Source organism: Callorhinchus milii, unplaced genomic scaffold (genome assembly GCF_018977255.1).
Source record: "Callorhinchus milii isolate IMCB2004 unplaced genomic scaffold, IMCB_Cmil_1.0 Scaffold2, whole genome shotgun sequence".
Lineage (NCBI taxonomy): Eukaryota > Metazoa > Chordata > Chondrichthyes > Chimaeriformes > Callorhinchidae > Callorhinchus > Callorhinchus milii.
Window position 1 is genome coordinate 7,430,191 of NW_024704743.1, and position 17,812 is coordinate 7,448,002.

General features: G+C 42.8%; 1 protein-coding gene across 1 annotated transcript in view; it reads left to right on the forward strand.

The window, feature by feature from the left end:
• The first annotated feature begins 5,676 nt into the window (after positions 1 to 5,676).
• jcada (junctional cadherin 5 associated a) overlaps positions 5,677 to 17,812 on the forward strand; it is a 92,015-nt gene continuing 79,879 nt past the window's right edge. The window contains exon 1 of the mRNA XM_007905441.2: positions 5,677 to 5,871. The gene's annotated coding sequence lies outside the window, so the exon portion shown is untranslated. The remainder of the gene's footprint in view (positions 5,872 to 17,812) is intronic.

Below are 17,812 nucleotides of genomic sequence, written 5' to 3' on the forward strand. Positions count from 1 at the left end.
AGGAGCTTGGGGCTGTCCTTGGCCTCCAAGATTGTCTTGGAGTAGAAGGATGATTTAGCAGAGGTGAGGGTGGAGCAGTAAATTTTGATAAGATCTGCATTAAATTAGATTTGAGCCAGGTGCGTTCAGCAGCACGCACTTGTACCTTGAGGGAGCAGAGGCGGCTGGTGTACCAGGGTGACTTCCATGCATAGGAGGTGGTTCGGGAAGTGAGGAGAGCAAGGGCATCGAGAATGGTGATCCAGGTTTTGGTGAGGGTGGGGATGTCAATGTTTTCGTTGACAATGAGGTCTTGGATGGTAACCGTTTTATTGGAGAGGAAGCGGACATTTTGTAGGCTGATGTGGAGGGGACAGTTAGTGGCAGAATGTGGGGGACGAGCAGGGGAGAGGGAGGATTGACAGGGAGGATGGGGATGTAGATGAGGGAGGAGAGGTTGGCTCCCAGGGTCAGGGACCGATGGCCCTTGCGACAAGAATGGTGCATAGGGCAATCAGAGTGGCTGCTGTTGGACAGCCAGTGGCATCTGCCAAGGTGCGCCTTAAGGAAGATTTGCAGACTGGAGCAGAGGGAGGCTATGGGACGGTTCAGCAGGAATAAGAGTCCGGGAGGGCAGTGGTAGAGGAGGAATGATCGGGAGTAGTGGAGGGTAGAGGACAGGGGTGCGAGAATTTCGGGGAAGCAGCTTGGGTGGGTGGCGGCAGCCAAAATGTGCATGAACGCAGGGGGGTAGGGGGAGAGAGGGGGGGGTGGGAGTCAGTGTGGCATAATCAGCGCGCTAGCCTGGATCATCATGGGGATGGGGGGTCGGGACGTGGGGGACAATGTTACGGTCCCAGTGGGTCCAGGCTCAGATATTCCAAAGTGGCGGGCGGATGTGACTTCACGCGGCAGCCGAATTCTGGTTGGATGTTGACCAGGAGAGTCAGCAATGGCCGCGATGGCACTTTAGACCAGCCGGGGCGACAGCTCCCACGCTGGCTCCACACAGTACAGGTAGGCCTCCATCCCTGCGTTGGATCTGGTCGCTATTGGGGGTGGTGGGGGTGGGGGACGTCGGACCCTGCGCCGGTGTTGTCGTCTAGCCTCGCTCGGCCTCGCTTCAGGCTCCGCTCCAGGCGTCGATTCCGGCCTGGCTTCGGGCCCCAATCGCGTGTAAGATGCCTCGGTCCCCACTCCAGGCCTCGAGCCCAAGAACTCCTGGCTGTCCCACTCCATTCCGATCAAACTCCCGATTGAACCCACTCACCTGGAATGCAAAAAGCAGGGATTTTCCCCCTGTTGTGCGATACGTTTGATGATCTTGTCACGGCGCCAGCCTCAAGCCCACCACCATCTTGGGAACCTCAAGCTTTCCTCCAAAGCAGTCAGTGCTTTTACATGGGGGAAAGCCTCCTCCTATGTACCTTTTGCTTTCGTTATTAGATGCCAATTTAACCGGCCAAAGCACGTAACAGCGGTGTGTGGAATTGAGTGTGTAACTTAAAATTCCATTCATGTCTGGCAACTTAATTGCATTCCATACATACGCTTGTCTGGGCAGCCACATAGCAAAGCAGGCCAACTAATACTGCATGTACTTCATACCTACATTTCCATCGTCCAGGCTTTATATTCATCACATTGGACAAGAAGGAACTGGATAGATATCTAAAAAGGAGTAAACAGCCAGGTATATGGGAAAAAGGCAGGTAAATGGGACTGAATGGATTGTTCTTCCGAACAGCCAACACAGAGATAATGGGCTAAATGGCCTTCTGTGCTGTAAATTTTGATAGGTCTCCAATAATAATTATTGCGTTTGATATAGTGCCTTATCGTGTCTTCTAGACGTCTCAAAGCGCTACACAGAATATACTGTAAAGTGAATTGACTGTATATTTTGCAGGCAAAATATACACCAAATATATATCAAAAACCCACAGCCTGTTGTGTAAAATACAATGCTAAATGAGGGAAATTTTAACCCCATTTCCACATCAGCTTCACATCATCACCAGTTGTGGAGTCTTTAGCAAGTAGTGGGGAAAATCAAAAGTCACCTGAACAATACAATACAATAAAATTTGCAATTATATAGTGCCTTTCACATTGGGAGGACATCCCAAAGCACCTGTGAGGCTGTAGGCAATAAGGTGTGATTTAAAACCACTTGCACACAATGGACACAGATGTGCATGTTTCACATCTTCCTGTAAATCCAAGTCAAAAGACATGAAAAGCGCTATATCAAATGCAAGGATTATTATTATTATTATTAAAGCCTCGTAGCAGGTTTACTGAACACCAATTGTTTAATCCAGATCTTCGTATGAGGGGCCTTGACAAAGCTGAACCTGATATATTGTGGAAAATAATAATAATAATCCTTGCATTTGATATAGCGCTTTTCACTTCGGGAGGACGTCCCAAAGCGCTTCACAGAATATACTGTAAAGTGAATTGATTCTATATTTGTGGGCGAACGCGGCAGCCAATTGCGCACAGCAATGTCCCACAAACAGTCGTAGATTGAAAATGACCAATTTATTATTGTTTTTGGTTTTGGAGGGATTATTATTAGGCTCTGTGTGGAGTAAGGAAACTTGCCCAAGGTTTCGCCCTCTGCCTGGAATTGAACTCAGGTCTCTCACTTGCAAAGCGAGTGCTCTAACCACTGAGCTACAGGACTCCACAAGGGAAAAGGGAAACAAGAAGCATAAAAAAATCAATAAGAAATAACTTATTCGGAGTACCAGCCTGCCTCATACCCTGCTCTGCTCCACAATCAGTGAGTGAGCTTTTACCCACTCTGCTTCACCCTCTGGATCTCTTTGCCAAAGTAACTCTGTTTCACTCCCCGCCTTTCTGCTTTTAAAGCTTATCTAAAAAACTATTTAACTGTGTTTTTGGCATCTCCCAATACTCTTGTGGCTCTCTTCCAGCTCAGGCCCCTCCTCAATCTTCGTAAAGCGCTTTGAGATGTCCTCCCTACGTGGAAGCCATAAGTGCAAATCGTTATTGTGATATCCTCATATGCTGTTTTTGATTCCCCAAAAGATACAAAATTGGCTAAGGGTTACTATTTTCTTACAGAGTGAAAGATTTGAGACATAGGTGCCAGTAAAAGCACTTAATACAGTACCAGATAAATTAAATCCTTTACAAAAAGCTGAATAACATAAGGATAATAAGAATGAAGAATCTAAGGTGTAAAATTCAAGTCTTCATAAATCACTTTTTATAAGAAGAAGGACAGGTTAGAGAAAGAACTCTTTGTTCAGTCTTAACTTGAAATCTGATTTTCCACAGTTCTTAACAAGAACTGGCTTCTAAATTAATTAAAAGTTAAGAATGTTCCATGATGCTGTGCAGTCTTAGATTTTAAGACAAAATGGTTTGATAGGCTAAGGTTAGGTGGAATTTAGGGACTCAGTCAGAACAAGGGTGCTACAGTTGGTTTAAGTGTCTTATTCTAGTGAAGAGAAAGTAAAGTCGGATTCCTGCTGATGATCGTAATCAAGTGGCCTCTGGTGGAAAGTCCACATCATAGGAATGTACAAAACCAGAAAAAAGCCCATTGCAACTCATCTGGGTGGTCCCAATGCTTGAAAAACACCACACACAACTCGACTGCTTATTGGGTGAGGACAGGATCGGGCTTGGCTGTGATTTCAACCCATGGTTTGCTTACTTCACTAACATTAATTGTTTAAGCTCACAAATGAAAAGTGGGCATTTGTGTGAGACACCCAAGGGAAGCTACTGCCCATGGCGCTGCAACCCAGCATGAATTAGTCATTTTAGGAGCGGATAGGAAGCAAATAAGAGAAGCAAAAGAAGAAACATGGGGAGACTCAGATGATCAAACGTTCTATGCAGAGTAGCGCTCCTGGAAAAGTCTGTGGACTGCATGTGTTTAGAGTATAATTGTGGATTGTGAACCTGGATTAAGATCCTGAGGTAGTGTTTTGAATAGGTTTGTGGAGACTTTTCAGAACTTTCTTCTGGAAAGAGTCTTTTTCAAGCCTGTGATTTTATTCAGTTAGGACGCTTCAATAGCAGAATATTCTGTATAGCAGAGACCTGTTGTCTCTCTTGGTAAATTAAATCAATTGAGCAACTTGTACATGCTCCATGGTTGAAACAGGCTTGATGAGACAATGATCTTTACTTGCTATATACTATCCTGGCCGAATCCTGGGTGTTCTTGAAGGGGCAGACTAACTAGAAGTTGTCCAAATTAGAAATATTGTAGACATCTGCGATATTTGCAAATTAATCTGAAAAACACCTGGTTTGATACATGACCTTTGAATCTGACCTTATTTTATCATTTATCCCTAGCCATTACTTCATTACAAATTATCCAAGCTAATATCCAATGGCCATTAATATGCAAACTCAATGCAGCTACATTGCTGTATGGATCAGTGGAACAACAATAATATATATCATATAGATATATATATTGCATTTATATAGCACCCATCGTATGGGGCAGTGTCTTGGAGCACTTGATGGGGCAATGACCTTTACTTAATGCATGTCAGATCACATAATAGACTTGTTAGCAAAATTGGCTGAGAGGCAGAAATAGAGTAGTGATGAACAGTTGTTTCTCTGACTGGAGGGAACTATACAATGGTGTCCCCCAGGGGGTCGGTATTTTTTAAATCTATATTAATGACCTGGACCTGGGTATAGGGAGCACAATTTCCTAGTTTGCAGATGATACAAAGCTAAGAAAAGTAGTTAATAGTGAGGATGATAGTTTCAGACTGCAGGAAGACTTAGGTGGATTGGGCAGACACATGGCAGATGAAATTTCATGTGGAGGAATGCAAAGTTATGCATTTTGGGAGGAAGAATGAGGAGAGGCAATATAAGCTGATGGTACAATCTTAAAGGGGGTGCAGGAGCAGAGAGACCTGGGGAAGTCACATAAGCAAATCTTTGAAGGTGGCAGGAAAGGCAGATAAGGCTGTTTTAAAAAAAAACATACTTTAGCTTTATAAATAGGGGCATAGAATACAAAAGTAAGGAGGTTATGATGAACCTTTATAAAACACTGTTTAGGCCTGGGCACCACACTTTAGGAAGGATGTCAAGGCCTTGGAGAGGGTGCAAAGGAGATTTACCAGGATGATACCAGAAATGAGGGACTTGGGTTAGAGAAGATAGGATTGTTCTCCTTAGAGCAAAGAAGGTTAAAGAGAGATTTAATAGAGGTGTTCAAAATTATGAGGGGATGTGACAGAGTGAACATGGAGAAACTGATTCCACTGGCAGGTGGGTCAGTAACCAGAGGATACAGATTTAAGACAGTTGTCAAAAGAACCGGAGGGGAGATGAGGAGAAATTTTTCACACAGTGAGTTGTTCGGATTTGAACAAACTAACCCGAACCCTAATTAATTTGGACAGCTCTTTTAAAGAGCCGGCATGGGCCGAATGGCCTCCTGTGATGTATAATTCTATAATTCTATGATTTTATGTCCTACATGCAGTAAAGCAAGTAAAAGTCCTGTGTGTAGTCAGTGCTTTGCCTGAGCTAATGTTTATTACGTGGGACACATCGAAGGCTGATTCCAAGAATTGTTTTTAGGAATTGTGGAACGTGCTGGGTAAAACTGGGCTGAGCGTGTGACACTGGTGTGTTGCAGTCTGTGACACAGACTCTGCACAAGGGGATCTTCGGACCAGGGTGTGTTTGTGGTGCAGATAAGAGAACAATAGCACTGTTTTGTTTAGGAAACAGCTGTGGGAAGAAGGGGAGTGAACTTCTGGAAAGAGTCGAGCAGTGTGTTTTTCCAGCCTGTGATTTTATTCTGTTGGGGCGCTTCAATGTACAGTTGCAATGGCAGAGTAAAAAATAGCTTCTTCACCTCAGGTAAGTTTACCTTTGTGCTATGTTTCCTAATTTGTGGAGCAAATCCAAACATGCTCAGCTATTAACAGAATGACTTCATAACTTTACAAGGGATTGCTGTTTCCTCACCAGCTCCACCGAAAGACTGAAGCTCACTGAGGCAAAGCAGAGGGCCAGAGTGTCAGCAAGGATTTATTGATGTTATATTGTATTACCAATGTAATAAACAGTCATTTCAGCAGTAACCCTTGATTAGGTTCAGTAACAGCGAGCATTTAACATGTTTCGGTTGTTGGAGGTGAGACCTGGTGCAGCGTACGATTTGTCTTGAGTTACGGTCTACTTTTGGATTTTCTGATGACAATTTCCAGAGCTGTAATCTCTGTAGTTGGATGTTTAGGAGAGAATGAGCCGCTGTGCAAATATGTGCAGGAAATGACCTCCGCCATCTAACTATGAATAAACTGGGTGTAGCTTTTTTTTATAAGGCTGGGATTTCTTTATTTAATGTAGCAACTACATGTATATGTAACAGTCGACATACATTACTTGATGAAATAATGAGCCAATTTATATTCCACTTAGCAAAAAGTATTCAGACAGTTTTGATTTTAGAGATAGTTTGGCAGTATTCCTGGGCCATCCATTCTCAGACAAATGTTTAGGACTCCCATGTTGCTAATGCTGAGCTGCCTTGTGTTAAGTAGAGAGCCAATTATACCCACTACTTTGTGGATATGCAAACAGTGGGGATCATTGGACATCACATAAATACAAATTGTTCCACCAAGAATTATGCTGTCACTATAGTGCCTAACTGTGACAGCCCTTCTCTTTCCCCTACTACTTTCTCTATCTCTTTTTTTCTCTCTCCACCTTTTTCTCTCTCTCTGAGCATCTTTAATTTCCAATCTCTTCTCTCTGTTTTAACAGTATAACATAAGTTAATATTAAAAACAAAGACCATCGGCGGTCAAATTTCAAAATTGCAAATGATAATGTGAACGGGAAATTAACATTAATAACAAGTCTGGACGAACACTCGCTTGACTTTAGGAAAATGATTCCTTGGGGTTTTTCAGAATTAACTTAAAATACCTTGCAAGCTAAATTTTTTTACACTTTCAGGCAGAGAAATGCAAAATTTGTGTCCTCCGGTGCTCGATTTTAGATTTAGTTTAATTGCCCCCTCCCCACTTTGTATACCTGAAGACCTATCGCTTCGACCGCACCTCCCCCCCCGCCCCCCCCCCCCCCCATTCTCCCTTGCTAGGCATCTAACCGCACTGCTGTATAGTGTTCCAAGATGCTATCGTGCATGAGGGATGTTATATAAATGGGAGTTGTTGTTGTTGTTTGTTGCCAATCTGTTTGTATGGTTGGTTTTCCCGACTTTGGCTGTGTTATAAAGGAAGCTGAAGAGCTTGGAACTGAATGAATGCAGTTGCGGAGGTTTTGCATGGCTCCTCTTGCCTGCACAGGCATTGAAGCATCTCACATCAGCCCTCTGTACAGACCATCCCTAGACAGCCTGGACTTCAAAAAACATTAACAGTTGCTGTTCGGCACTTTTCAAACAAATTGCACGACCACAGATTTCTGATAATAATAATAACACTAGTATTTCACGTCAGGAGGATGCCTCTAAGCACTTCACCGGACACAGGATTTACTACAAAGTGTAATGGTTGCACTTTGTAGGTAAGCAAATATCTGGTGCTCAATTGTTTGAGAATTTTTGGAATCCACCCCATGTTGAAGGATTTGTAATGCAGTGATCCCTGCAGGCTCCTCGATGTGCTTCACCTGAATAGGTCAGCTTAGTTCAGCTGGCAGCACTCCCGCTTCTGAATTGTAAGGTTGTTGGTTCAAACCCCATGTTGGGACTTTGAGCTTATGTAGTCTAGGCTGATACTCCAGTACAATGCTGGGAAAGCACTAACTTGTTATCCAGAACTCTGCAGCCCGTGTCCTCTTCCGTACCAGGCTCTGTGACCCTATCATCCCGATTCTTGCCCAACTCCACTGGCTTCCCATCACACAGAGGATACAGTTCAAGACCCTGGTTCTCACGTTCAAAGCCCTCCATGGCCTTGCTACCCCCTACCTCTGCAACCTCCTAACCCTCTACCAGCCTGCCTGCTCTCTCCGCTCAGTGGGCTCCGGCATGTTTCACATCCCTCAGGTTGCCTGCCCCATCATGGGCGGGCCTTTTGCCACTCTACTCCCACCCTCTCAACGCAGCTGTCCCACCAGGGCGGGCATTTTGCCACTCTGCCCCCACTCTCTGCAACTACATCCCACAGTCCCTCCGGCTCGCCCCCTCTCTATCTCCTTCAAGACCCTCCTCTTTGACCATGCCTTCGGTCACTGTCTTTCCCCACCCCACTGCCCTCTACCCTCCCCGATCCCGACCCTCAGCTCAGGTCCGCGATATTGATTGTCCAGTGCTATGGGACGTCCTCCCGACATGAAAGGCGCTATACAAATGTAATTTTGTTGTTGTTGTCAGAGGTGCTGTCCTTTGGGAGGAATGTCTGGTCCCACACCTGGTCTGCCTGTTCAGATGGATCTTAACAATCCCATAGCACTACTTCAGGCTCTCTTTGCCCAGTAGGAGTTGGGCATTTGAGCAGAATTCTGGTGCGGTTGAGTCAGACACACTCAGATATGCACGTTTTATTTTGGTCAGCAATTTCTAACATATATCCATCACCATCATAATAATAATCTTTGCATTTGATATAATAATAATAATAATAATCCTTGCATTTGATATAGCGCTTTTCACGTCGGGAGGACGTCCCAAAGCGCTTCACAGAACACACTGTAAAGTGAATTGACTGTATATTTGTGGGCGAACGCGGCAGCCAAATGCGCACAGCAATGTCCCACAAACAGTCGTAGATTGAAAATGACCAATTTATTATTTTTTTTGTTTTTGGAGGGATTATTATTAGGCGTGTGGAGTAAGGAAACTTGCCCAAGGTTTCGCCCTGTGCCTGAAATTGAACTCAGGTCTCTCGCTTGCAAAGCGAGTGCTCTAACCACTGAGCTACAGGTCTCCACGACTCCACCATGTTCAGGAATGTCCAAAAGGGCCTGACAGTTCTGCATGTATATGATCACTTGAGCAAGAAAATTTACCTGTATGTGGACTCCTTAGGGAGTCCATTATAACAAGGCTGCACTGTAGGTAGGTACTGTAGGCAGTATGATGCTACCTGAGATGCTACCCTGCGTGAAGGGGCGCTATACATTTTGCCCACAAAATATACAGTCAATTCACTTCAGAGTATATTCTGTGAAGCGCTTTGAGATGACATGATCAGGCACTATATCAAATGCAAGGATTATTATATAAGTGCACATTGTTGTTGTAGTTGTTAGCTATCTAAAAATGAATCATTTGTAGGGGTTTAGGGGAAAGGCAGGTAAATGGGTCCTAAAAGATTGCTCTTACAAAGACTCAGCACAGACACGATGGGATGAACAGCTGCCCTCTGTGCTGTAGATTGTAAATTTCTATGGTTCCCTTACTGTATCTTTTCAGTGTCAGAAATCCAGCAGGTGGCAGCTGCTGTTGACATTTTAAAGTACTGGAAAATGTCATGTATTAATGTAAAAGTATCCATCTCTGCTTTCCAGGGTATCGAGTGCATTAAAGTGGCCGAAAGTGAATGAGAAATTTCTAATCTCACTGTGACCTGGACCATTCATCAAGTTAGAAATGATATCAGTAACCTAGAAAAGAAACAGGGCTTTTGCTTTTGACAAATTGACGCACCACCTTTTAGAATTTAGATGAAGACATTTCAGTAAATTGCCTGTGGTGTTCTATGTCCTTAGTTTAAACATCAGCCTGAGTTGCAGCAGTAATAGGTTTCATGTGTACCATTCCTGTTGTAGCTAAAGCTATGATAGGAGTGAGTTGACAAAGGCCAGGTCCCACACTCCTCCAGTTCCATTAAAGCAGTCTGGATTTCACCTCTGTACTGGGATTGGCCGTACTACCAGCAAAAGCAATTAAAGTTGCATCCATCAACTCTTTTGTAAAAGACTAATAACAATAGTAATCATTCTTGCATTTGATATAGCGTTTTATCACAATGTGAAATGTCTCAAAGTGGTTTACAGGATTTTGCTGCAGAGTGTAATGACTGTATATTTTGCAGGCGAACAAGGCAGTCAATTTGCACCCAACAGTGTACCACAAACAGTCAGGAAAGGAATGGCCAATTTACTGGATAAGTGTCGACTCGAGTGTAGTTCAGAGAAATAATGAAATGAACAATTGCTACACTGGACATAATGCTTCCTGATACAGGGCCTTATCAAATCATTGAGACATCTCTAAGGCAACTATAGTTAGAATTCACTTCCCGCTGTCTTTGCCATATTTCATATAAAATAATATATGATCATTATTATTAATAAACGATTATTACCATCAACTATTAATATAACTATAATAAATGTACAATTATTACCATTGCTTTCCAGGGGTAATAGTCCCTCAAAAAAATTGGTCCACGACTGTTTGTGGGACACTACTAGTAATAAATAATCCTTTGCAATTGATATAGCGCTTTTCACGTCTTCTAGATGTCTCAAAGCGCATCACAGAATAAACTGCAAAGTGAATTGACTGTATACATGTGGGCGAAACGCAGCAGTCAATTGCGCACAGCAGTGTCCCACAAACAGTCGTGGATTGAGTGACCAAGTAATTATATTTTGTTTTCTTGAGGGATTATTATTGCTGTGGAGTAAGGAAACTTGCCCAAGGTTTCGCCCTGCTGGGAATTGAATCCAGGTCTCTCACTTGCAAGGCTACTGCGAGCAATTGGCTGCTGCGGTTCGCCTAGAAAATACAGTCAATCCACTTTACAATATATTGTGTGAAGCATTTTGAGATATCTCAACGACATGATAAGGCACTATATCAAATGCAAGGATTATTATAATATTATTAATAGTCTAAAAGGGAGACAAGGGCAATCTTTAACTTGTGTTGTCTGTTGAAGAAGATGTCCAGTGTGAATGAGTCCCTGAGTGACTAAGAAAGGAGCTGTTGATCTCGGAGCTCAGAATTGTGTTAGTTTTTGGTGCTCAGCACTAGCTATGTATGAATACATTCAAGCCTCTGTTTCTAAAGAGGGGAGGTGGGTGATGGTTCGCTGCTCTTGCTACTTAGTCCTGCCTGGTACTACCAGTGTGTGCTTACAGCAGTTATCCCTCCACGTCTCTTAACCTAATAACAGGCTCAATGTGTCAGTGTCACACTGAGAGATGTTATTATCCACAGTTATTTGTCTATCTCTTTCGGACTTTAAAGTTGCTGAATATTATATATAGAATAACTGTCAACCCAGGAATTACTGTAGCACAATATTTATTTTTAACGAGATAAAAAGATACTGTGCATCCTCGGGCCTGGGAAACCGTGGAGGGGACTGTCAGGGAGGAAAGAGGACAAGGTTGCATAATAGAGATAAGGAGATAGATAATAATTTTTTAATGTAATTTTTGAGAATTTGCTGTGCGCAAATTTGCTGTTGAGGTTGCTTACAAACTACACAGGCCTCACGAGTTACAGTAAATCCTGGAAAGTGCTTTGAGATGACCTTCTGATGTGAAAGTCGCTATATCAAATGCAAGTAAAACAACAACTTGCACTATATATAGCGCCCTTCATGTCAGGATAATGTCCCGGAGCACTTTACAGGGATACGGTTGGCGCTAAGCAAAGGAGAGTGGGCGAGGGCCACAAGTACTTTCAAGATATTATACTATACTATATATATTGTTAAAATATATATTTTTAAATATTGTTATATTAGTATTTACATATTATTGTTATTTAAATATCATAATATTAAGATTGGTGGTGGTGTGGGGGGAATGTGTTATGTTTGCAGAATGTCATGTGCTAGATATCATTAGTCATAATTATCAGAAGGATAGAGTTTACAGTAAATTTTGTTTGTACAGTATACGTGGCTGAACTTCTCTCCCCCTGACACCAAAAGAATGATTTCTCCCTCGGCCTTTTCAGAAAGCATTGGATTTGAAACTCATGAGGAGTTTTGCTTTAGCATCTCAGTCGCTGAAACAGCTTTTTAACTTCAGCCTTTTGGGCTTTAGAATTATGCGTAGGGTTGCGATTTGGCAAAGAAGCCCAATGTCTGAGTTCCCTCAGGCTCTGAATCAAGATTGTTCAGACCAGCCCCAGTCTAGCAGTGACACAATGGTTGGGCTCGAAGTGGGCCTTACATTAGTTCACCAAAGATTCTTTGCCAGGATATGACTGATCCAGTTCAGTTTTGAAAGTTTGTAAAGTAAATAATTTGAAGTTATTTATCAAAGTTTCTAAGCTGACACTCCAATGCAGCGCTTGGGGTGTGTTGTCAGAGGTGCTGTCCTTCAGATGTGATGTTAAACCGAGTTCCTGTCTGCCTGTTGACGTGGATGTTAAAAATCCCATGGCACTATTTGAAAAGAGAAGGGAGTTTCTCCCGTGTCCTGGCCAGCAATCTTCCAAATAAAATTGGTCACTCACTCCATGGCTGATTGTGGGACACTGCTGTGCACTTCTGGCTGCCGCATTTCGCCTACAAAATACGTAATCAATCCATTTCACAGCATATACTGTGAAGCACTTTGAGACATCTCGACGATGTGGTAAGACGCTATATTAAATATCAGTAGCACTATTCTTAAGTTTAAAATTAAGCTTAAAATTAAGCTCTAGCTTAGGAACTAGCAATGAGATACCACTTGGTCGTTTCTTTTTGATGAAATTTGGTGGGGGGGAGGCTTTAGACAAGTGCTCTGGGACTCTACCCCGAGCACAGTGGGGGGGAGATCAAGATCACATCCTGAGAGATAAAGCATTCAGTGCTCCTGGACTTTAGAAACAACAAATAAGAAAGATCCCATCAGAGGAAGAAACAAATTGTAAATGTGGCAATAACAAAAATGTGCATTCATATAGTGCCCTTCATGCAGGGAGCATCCTGGAGCACTTAACAGCGGAGCGGTTTAACTGGAAACGGGGACCAAAAGATAGAAGTTGAGACCGAGTGGTAGAGTAAGGGAGATCCATAGGTTTGGGTAGGAACTGAATAATCACCACTATTGATGGTGTCGAGGATTGGGGGTGGTAGGGGCGAGGGATGGAGTGGAATAGGAGAAGATCAGAGAGATAAGGAGATGCCAGGGAATGGAGGGATTTGTAGGTGAGATCGAGGACTTTGAAATCAATCAGCTGGGAGATTGGAGGAACAACAACCACAACGAAATTACATTTATAGAGCGCCTTTCACATGGGGAGGACTACCAGAGGTAGCTGGACTCTGCCAGTTGTGCGCACGAGGTGACTCGAAGCGATGATAACATGCATCCCTCCACAATGGAAGATGGTGAATTAGATGGAAATTTGGCACAAGAACTGGTGCATGTCCCGATGACAGCAGCTTGGCGCAGTGCAATCGGGATTTGAGTTTGGTTTCAGTCTGAAGAATTCCCACCTGTGCTCATGAAAGGATCTAGGAGAAATATCATTGGAAACAGACAGCAGTGCTGGTGCTAGGCCAGATCACACATCTGCTTCTAACTCAGCTGATTATATTGCATTCAGTTTTTCCAGCTATAAAAATAAAAAAAACACTGCATATGTTTTGGGGAAAGAGCCAAATTCCTCCAAACAAGGGAGCAAAGTTCTGTTAAAGTGTGAGCGAACGTTATTCTCACGTATGTCTCGCTGCGTTACAGGATGTCAGTAACCAGGAACCCCTAAAAGTCTGTGTGTGGAGCTCGGCTGTGATGGTCTGCACAAGTGAAGACCCATAGACTCTCGGATGTTTAGGAAAATGGCTTTCACGTATTCTGTAGTTGCTCTCTAGAACTCCCTCTGACTCGCCTACTCCCTCTCCACTTTCAAAGCCCACCTCAAAACTTAACTCTCTGACCGGTATCTTTCCTCTCACTATCGTCTTCAGCTCCCATCCCCAACCTCCTGCCCCGGCTCAGGTGGACAGCCAGCAATGTGAAGCGCTCTGAAATATCCTTCCCATGGGAAACGCCTACAAACTATGCGGTCACTACACTTTAAAACATATTCTATTAAATGCTTTGAAATGTTTTCCAATGTGAAAGGTGCGATGTTAAATCCAAGGATTATTATTACATGCAAATTGTACTATATTGTATAGAAATGACAACTTGACCCTGTGGTAACAGTCCTTAGGCACGATTCAGTGCCTTTAGGAGGATAGCAAATGGCAAATGCATTGCTGCACCTGGCATTTTCCAATTCTGATGGCCAGATGTACTATGCCCAGACTGCAGTGCTCCACGAGCCAATCTCAAGCATGATTGAATGCGCTCATACTCAATGACCCCTTGAGGCAGAAAGTAAATTAAGTAATCAATTAACATAATCGACCAAGCACCTTAACTGCTGCTTTTAATAGACATTCCTGTAGCTGCGGGAGAAATATTGCAACAGTTCAGCCACCAAGGTTGAAGACCGAGGGAGACGTGCAGTAATACTTAAGTGAGATGCCACAAGCCTGAGATTGTGGGAGACTAGATTGGACAAGGAAGGAAAGACTTAGGGAAGGACAGAGTTCCGCAGTCTCAAGGACAAGGGAAAGAAGGAGTTGGACAAGGAGACTCTACAATTGGCATTACAGATGTTTTATCCAAAATGAATCAAAAAGTTAGGGGAAAAACATTAAACCAATAAAAGCTTTACCCCTCCCCCACCTTTAAAATGAAAAGATAATCGTCAGCCTAAGTGTAAATGTAACCTTCTTGCAGACTTTCCTTTTGTTCAGTATTTCCCCCGATCTGAGGACAAGTTGTTAACTATGTACCAATTACTCTGTTAACTGCTTATTATCCTGGTCCTGTTTGTCTATTCAGGTTGAAGGTTAAAGATCCTATTCGATAAGAGAAGGTAATTTCTCTCAGTGTCCTGTCCAACAATCCCCCAAAATAAAATTGATCATTAACTTCATGGCAGGTTGTGGGATACTGCTGCTACAGTAAATTTGCTGCTGCCTTGGCCTGCAAATGCACATCACCACACTTTACAGTAAATCTTATGGAGGATTTTGAGACATCCTCTCGACATGAAAGGTGCTATATCAAATGCAAGGATTATTTTTATGAACAATATTTTACAAGCAGCAGATATCCTGCTCAGAGAAACTTTCTGGCTTCCTTCATCTTTGGTCTCCGTCCCATTTCCTTCCTCATGGCTCTAATGACCAACATTCTCCCCTTGTTGTCTTGTTTACCATAAAACATTCCAGTTGTATTAATACCTAATGGATACTTATCCGTGAGAAGAAACAATCACAGTTGTGTGATTGTAATTTTAGGCTCCGGTCCTGTTGAAGCAAAATAAGCAAAATTTCAGCAGCTTCTGAGCTCATTTCTTCCCGAGTGAATAATAATAATCCTTGCGATTTATATAACGCTTTATCATGACGAAACAATAACAGCAACAACAACTTGCATTTATATAGTGCCCTTCATGCGGTTAGCATCTCGGAGCGGTTAGCATCTGTGAGGTTTGACACTGAGCTGGAAAGGGAGGGGAGGTGACCGAAGGCACGGTCAAAGAGGATTATTATAACACTGTCCCATTTGCCTATCCGGACTATAACAGGCTCCCCTGCTTCTTAAGACCTGTTTACAACATTGGCTCATATGCAGTAGCAGTTTGGAATCCATTTGTGGCTTTGCTGCCTGGACTATCGTAATGAGCAGCTGACAGGACATCCTGCTTTTGTTGACAAGGTCCTGTTGAATTTTGAGACAGTTTTAGTTTCATGTCACTAATTTCTTAAGAAGGAAAAACACTTTGCTCCCAGCCTCTCTCGCCAAGTAGAAGCATGCACAATGTCTCCTCTCCTTAAACTGCTTTTCAAACAGTAGTTTATCTACAGAGTTGGTACACAGTGCAAGAATGTACCCCTTTGCTGCCACCCCCTTTAATCCTAGCTCATTTCTGAACCTTTGTAATTAGTGCTCCATAATTATTATTATTGAGTGGGGGAGGGCGGGGTGAGGCAGTTGTTAAGTGTGGCAGTATACTTACCTCCCACACTACACAAGCAATGCGATCATGTGAAAATTCAATCTGTTCTAAGTTGTTTGTTTCGCTCCTAACCCAGAGCCATAAACCATAGAAATGTACAGCTAGGAAGGCCATTCGGCCCATCCTGTCTGTGCCGGCTCTTTTAAAGAACAATCCTTTCACCCCTATTTACCTGTCTTTTCCCCATACCCCTGTTGTTTACTCCTTATTAAATGTCTATCTAGTTTCCCTTTGAAAGCTTCCTCAACTAATTGACTTTGGTAAAATCCAGCATTAGAATTTGGATTACATCTCAGTGGGATAGCAGAATGTGATTGAGGTTAAAAATGTTAAACCCTTTAATGGGAACAGAGATTAATGCATTTCTTATACCCACCTCCACTCGCAACACACCTGGATAGGTATCTGCTTGAATATATCATTGGGGATATAGAGATGCAAGAAGACTCAAGGTGAGCCAATAGTCCATGGAGCATAATAAGGTTGAAATTCCATACTATGATCCATACTAAATATCTATGATTCAATCCCGTGGATGATATGGATTAAGATGGAAGCCTTAGTTATACAATAGTCACACAAAGAGGGAAAGGAGAGCTTAGGAGAATTGTTTTTCACTCAGAGAGTTATCGACATGCCCTGCTAAATATGGTGGTAGAGGCAGAGTCCATTGTTGGTTTCAAGAGTGAAATAGACTGGTACAGAAGAAATGGAGGGTTGAAAAGGTAGAACAATGAAATTGAATGAATACCTTGCTCTGAGAACCAGTGCAACTCAATGGGCCAAATGGCCCCCTCTGTACGTTTCTATGATTCAATCCCATAATTCGGGAAGAAAAGTAAGGTAAAAGCAGTAATTGTACATTGAAAATTCCTGTAAACATTAGGGCTTTGGCTTGCAGCATTAGCAGGAGTATAGTAGGAAGAAGCATGAACAGATATGGTGAAAAGAGTTATGTGCTCAAATAAATCAAAATGTTTTAAATAGAAGTAGCTCAGTATTTATATAAACAACCCAAACAATGAGCCTGCCATCAGTGAGCTATGGTATATGTTTCCTCTTCCTAGCTCCCAGCCAGCGCCTTCTCTATGTGTGCTCACTAGATTGACTCAGTGTCTTAAACACCTATCCGAGAGGGAAAGAGTTGGTGTGTGTCCCAGGATAGAGGGGGAAAAGAAAGAGCGAGATGTCAGTGGCTCCTGGCTGCACCTGGCAGTACCTTTACCAACTAGGTCATTGAAATGATAGAGAAATATTCTTTCATTTACTTCAATAACTTAGGGAGAGGAAGAAACCGTGTGAAATATCTCTTCGGTAGATTAAGCACACAACTCCAAAGGTAGCACTCGTGCCTATGGGTGAGAAGGTTGTGGGTTCAATCTGCCTGTTCATGTCAAGGATCTCATGGCACTGTTCAAAAAAGAGAAGGGAGTTCCTCCTGGTGTCCTGGTCAACAATTTCCCGGTTAAAATCGGTTATTTTCTTCATTCCTGTTTGTGGCACATTGCTGTGTGCAAATTGGCTGGCGAGTTCATCTTCGGTCATTATACTTCACAGTGAATTCTTTGAAGTGCTTTGAGGTGTTTTGCCAGTGTGAAAGACACAATATTAAATTCAAGGATTATTTTTGTTAATGTATTTATTCGTTTAAATAGGTGAGGTGTGTTCTGTAATAGAACAACATGAATCCTGATCTATGGAGGAATGGTCTTGATGGGCCAAATGGCCCCTTTACATGTCAGTTTAGTCTTAAGTTTTCATTCAGTCGACCTTTGCTGAATGACTGAGTGAAGGCTGCTACCTCAAGCTACAGTATTCATGAGATGCCTGAATGTCTCCGTGGCCATG